The sequence below is a fragment of the Aegilops tauschii genome, chromosome 4 (genome assembly GCF_002575655.3).
Source record: "Aegilops tauschii subsp. strangulata cultivar AL8/78 chromosome 4, Aet v6.0, whole genome shotgun sequence".
NCBI lineage: Eukaryota > Viridiplantae > Streptophyta > Magnoliopsida > Poales > Poaceae > Aegilops > Aegilops tauschii.
In genome coordinates this window covers 16,761,594-16,767,008 of record NC_053038.3, presented here as the reverse complement: position 1 = coordinate 16,767,008, position 5,415 = coordinate 16,761,594, and the positions used below count along the sequence as shown (strand labels likewise).

Sequence of the window (5,415 nt, the reverse complement as noted above, 5' to 3'; positions counted from 1 at the left end):
AGTTCGATGTCTTCTAGCGTGAGGAAAACAGTTCGATCAGAGAAAAACGGTTCGAGGATTCACTTCGGAAGGGCATTCCTGTGTAATTTCGAACAACTTCCCCTTCTCCTTTTTGTGAAGCTACGCTTCCGCTGCTCCAGAAACTTGCACTACGGGCTGCTCTTTCTCCAGGAGCGGGCTTCTTGAAGCTGGATCGTTCGGCTGGATTCTCGCCCCTATTTTCAGAAGCTGGATCATGGAGAGGATCCGAACGGGCCCTAAGAAGACGACAGGAATCTATGATGGAACTTCGTCGACTACGTCCAGACGGGCGAACTCAAGGAGGATCAGAGCCCGGAAGGCAAACTCGAAGAAGAAGCGACGCCATGACTTGAGCGTTGCTGCTGCAAGGACTAACAAATCCTAACCTGAACTACTAACTGGAATCCACCAACACTACTAGAAAAAACACTAACAGTAGCGTAGGTTTTTTTGCATACCAGTAGCGTGGGTTCCCGCGCTACGAGAACGTATCCTGTGCTACCGCTCAACTCGTGCTATGGCTGCTCCGGTGGAATCTGCGCCACTGGATGGAAAACTGATGGACGGGATGTTATCATCAGGTGGCCGCTGGTACAATTTACATAAGGGACCTTGTAAAACCATTTAACTACGCAAAGAGTCCCTCAGAAATCCCAGCGTCTCCTTCCTCTGCTCTGTTTCCTTCATGTACCTGTACTAGGCGATCTGTGAGCTAGGGTTAGCAATTTGCTCCATCGGCCACTCTCTCGCCATCCGCCGGTCCACCCTACCTAGTTGTAGCACCAGTGGCCCTCCTATCCTCTGAAACGCCTCACCAAGCAGCCACCATCAGCGCCGTCGGGGAGCATGTTATGTAGCGCCGCCGTTCTTTAGGTCCGGTCAACGTCGGCGCAGCCATCGCCAAGGAGCCGCACATCTTCTGCAGCTTAAAGAATCATGTGTATGATATCCAATTCGTACTATTATGTAAGAGATGTCTTGGGAATACGTATGTAAAGTAAGATTTGTTGTGTTTCTCTTCTGGTTCACTTTGTTCGTTTCAAAATGAAACTGCAGTTTTGATGTCCAACTGAAATTTCTGAAAGGATGTCCATCTTTTTCCTGATTTTTTGTTCTTGTTGCAATCTACATTCTAACAATACTTTAAAATCAACAATACTGATCTGGCATGCAAATCTTAAGCAGTATGGTTCAAATGGTCTTTAGCCAACTAGATGTCCTATTTTTTTTTGACCTTTCGTCTTGGATATGCATCTGAAAATAGTTGATGTTCCTTTTTTTTTCAGGTATTGTCTGCATGTTCAGCTGCAAGCTCATCTCTAGAGAAAATAAATTGCTGTACAAGCTACTGTTGTAGTTGCATCCACTTTGTCTCTTTCAGCAAGCTTGGAGCTGGATGGTGATTAAGCCTTAAGCTATTTCGTACGCCAAGATATATTGAAATTTCGAAGTTTCAGTGTGTAAAGCATCTCTTGTAGTAAGCGGTCGATGTATGTTTGGACAGACAAAAGGCAGATACAAGAGTTGGAAAACGTCAAAACAGAGCACAGTGGGCCTTCTATTCAAGATAGTCGTGTAGAACAAAGCTATCCTTATGAAATAAGTATATTACATCATATGTATGTGCGCAATGTTTGAGTTAGACTGGGTTTATGACAGTGGTGAACAGAAATTTATATATGATCCTATCAAATTTTCTGGAGTTTTTACAGTACATATCCTACTTTGATAATTAGCCTCACTACATTAGTACAACTTCCCCGAGACAATTGTAGCCTGGATGAAACTACTTAAATACATCTTGAAGCCTTACTGCAACTTCTCCAGACAATATGGCACTTGATATGTACTCCCTCCGTTCCTAAATATATGCCTTTTTAGAGAATTCAATATAAACTAGATACGGATGTATATAGACGTAGTTTAAAGTGTAGATTCACTCATTTTACTCCGTATGTACTCCACATTAGAATCTCTAGAAAGACTTGTATTTAGGAACGGAGGGAGTAATTATTAACCCTGCCATACAAGAGCATCTCTTAATTCTGCCATAGAAATAATCAGACCATGGAAGTATCATTCTTTTCCACAGAATAGCCGCAGATTCGTTGATTCTCAATAATCTAAAGCATCCCTTGCAAAAGAAAGAAAAAAGAAGCAACTACAGATTTACCTAACTCATGTCCACTCTTTCTAGTCATCTAATAAAGCTGGTATGAACTAGTAACGAACATCACAGGCTCACAGATAATTGTACATAGATGAAAGATCATACCACACAGAGCACATCTCCTAATCTATTTTCCACTATAACATTAGTAATTAGTGGTTAAACTTTACCGGCTGAATCTCGCACATAAACTATAACAGTACTCTGTTTTCCACTATAACATTAGTAATTAGTGGTTAAACTTTACCATTATGGCTGAATCTCGTAGGGGGTTCCCTTACAGTCTTTCTGTAAAAAAAAAGGCTGAATCTCGCACATAAACTGTAACAGTACTCTGTTTTCAAACGTATTTTTTTAAAGGTCGGGGGGGGGGGGGGGGGGGGGGAGGCAAAGCCCCCACCTGAATCATTTTTCTTTTTATTGATGATCAGAGAAGTAACAGAGATCAGGGATCAGGGGATGGTACAAGAATTATGATTTTGTTCTTACGAGGAGGTGTGATTTCTGAGGGACTCTTTGCGTAGTTAAATGATTTTACAAGGTCCTTTATGTAAATTGTATCAGCGGCCACCTGATGATAACATCCTGTCCATCAGTTCTCCATCCAGTGGCGCGGATTCCACCGGAGCAGCCGTTGCACGAGTTAAGCCGTAGCACAGGATACGTTCTCCCCGTGCTACTACTACAACGCTACAGCTAACTTTTAGCAGTAGCGCGTTTTTTACCCCACGCTACAGCTAATAAAGTTAGTAGTAGCGCGATACCACCCACGCTATCACTATTCTACACCTACGCTACTACTATCTATGTACTAGTAGCGCCCCATTTACACCTACGCTACTACTACCCAAGTACTAGTAGCGCCACATTCTTCCCCCACACTACAACTAACTAATTAGAAATTAAAAAAAAGTCAGATGCAGTATTCATGGATGGAAATCAAGACACGTCCAGTGCAAATAAACTAAGTTCACATAACCATCTTAGCACTTGCAGCATTCATGGATAGAACATTGAACATCTCAACTCGAGATCTCGAGATCCCATTTAACATCAGATGCAAACAACTAGACCACTTCTCTAGATGTATCTACCAAGGCTCAGAGTTCAAACATCGGTGGATCCGAGCACTCCCTCCCGCCGGACGGTGGCGTCGAGGTCCTCCACCTCGGCGACCTCCGTTGTCGCAATGACTTGGACGATCATCTGTGCGGCGCGGTCGCCGGGCTTCACGATGAAGTCCGCCTCCGAGTGGTTGAATAGCACGACGCCACCAGGCCGCAGTAGTGCACGTCGATCACCCTTGCGCCCACGTCGAAAAGTTAAAACTTGTTAGTTGGCGTCCGCATCCAAATCCAGTAGGTATTTTCTTTCTTTTTAGCACATGCACATGAATCAATAGTAACGCATAATAACAATAAAATATAACCATGAATCCTAAAGAAAAAGATCATTCTTTGGGCCAGGTTGATAGTTTCAAGCCACGGGAAAGGATAATATTGGTAAAAGTCTTCATTAACAAGAACAATGGACCGAGATTTCTCAAATGACATTTGTTTCACCAACAATGATTAACGACGAGGCATGTAAGATTTACCTGAGCAGCATCAACATACCCTCTGATCCTTGCAAGAACTTAAAGGCCAAGCTTCTTAGCTTTCTCCCCTCTGACTAGCACAAGTCCAGCAGCACCATCGATGTACATTGAGTAATAAGAATGGCACTAGATTTACACTCAAAGTAAACATTGCTTTGCATAATTATATTAACCATGGAGAAAGCCTAAAAAATGAGCTACAAAATAAGCTAGCTTCAATACACTCTTAAGATGATACATTTACTACTGAAGATATACAACATAGTGTGGCTGCATACTACATAGAGAAGGTAGTTTGATCATGTAAAAATAAAGCTACAATGCTACACTAAGAAGTGTCAGAATTCTGAATGAAACCGTTCAGCTTAGAAGTGTTCAACAGAGACACTTCAATCACAGAGAAAACGGGTAGTATTCCGGAATGGCAAGTGCCACATTTTCCATGCACTTGCAACAGGTTTTTGTATCACAGAGAAAACAGAGTTGGATGCTTTGTGAATGACGCACAAATTTTTTCCCTCGATATGTCAAGCACTATCATGCCTAGGTGTGATTCGCCCAATGCTGCTACAGTTGGTTGGCGAAAGCGTAAAAAAGATGGTCATTTGTTCATTCACAAGATTTGGGATACCAGGAGCCGTATAGTTGACTAATGCTAGTATCATAAATAATTAGGCGGTCATGATTGACAGGGAGATTTCAGCTGGGTCGCGATCTGGAGGATGCAAGGGATGACAGGGAGATTTCAGCTGAGATCCACGAGCTTACTGACAATGTATAATGTACTTCTGCAATTTAACATCAGTTTTAAGCTGAAGAAAATTACTTCAGGTTTCCTGGTGGTCTGCAATATTGCGGCTAGTGTGGTCATACAGTGAACTTATATATGTAGATAAAGCCTTTGATTCATATATCTAGCTGAGACTGGGGACAGTGCAGCAGGTGTGGTCGCACGAGATTACAGAGGGCGAGTGTTGGTGTCAATATGCAAAAAGCTACCTCTGTCTCGTACCGTGGAAGAGGCCGAAGCACGAGCTGCCCTCATCGGCCTTATGGAAAAGTACTTTAATGGAGAGGTGGCTCTTGAGATGGATAACAAAAATATCACAACAGAATTGTCCGCTCAAGCCCCAACACGATCCCTGTGATGCCCCCGATTCAATCGTACACTAATCATACACGCAAACGTGTACGATCAAGATCAGGGACTCACGGGAAGATATCACAACACAACTCTAAAATAAAATAAGTCATACAAGCCTCATAATACAAGCCAGGGGACTCGAGGCCTCGAATACAAGTGCTCGATCATAGACAAGTCGGCGGAATCAACAATATCTGAGTACAGACATAAGTTAAACAAGTTGCCATAAGATGGCTAGCACAAACTGGGATACATATCGAAAGAGGCGCAGGCCTCCTGCCTGGGATCCTCCTAAACTACTCCTGGTCGTCGTCAGCGGTCTGCACGTAGTAGTAGGCACCTCCGATGTAGTAGGAGTCGTCGTCGACGGTGGCGTCTGGCTCCTGGGCTCCAGCATCTGGTTGCGACAACCAGGAAGAAAGGTAAGGGGGGAAAAGGGGGAGAAAAGCAACCGTGAATACTCATCCAAACTACTCGCAAGCA

General features: G+C 43.3%; 1 long non-coding RNA gene across 1 annotated transcript; it reads left to right on the top strand.

The window, feature by feature from the left end:
- The first annotated feature begins 672 nt into the window (after window positions 1-672).
- LOC123493504 (uncharacterized) lies at window positions 673-1,714 on the top strand. The gene is made up of 2 exons (XR_006662008.1): window positions 673-961; window positions 1,308-1,714. It is a non-coding gene; the product is annotated as an uncharacterized lncRNA (long non-coding RNA).
- The last annotated feature ends 3,701 nt before the right edge of the window (window positions 1,715-5,415 follow it).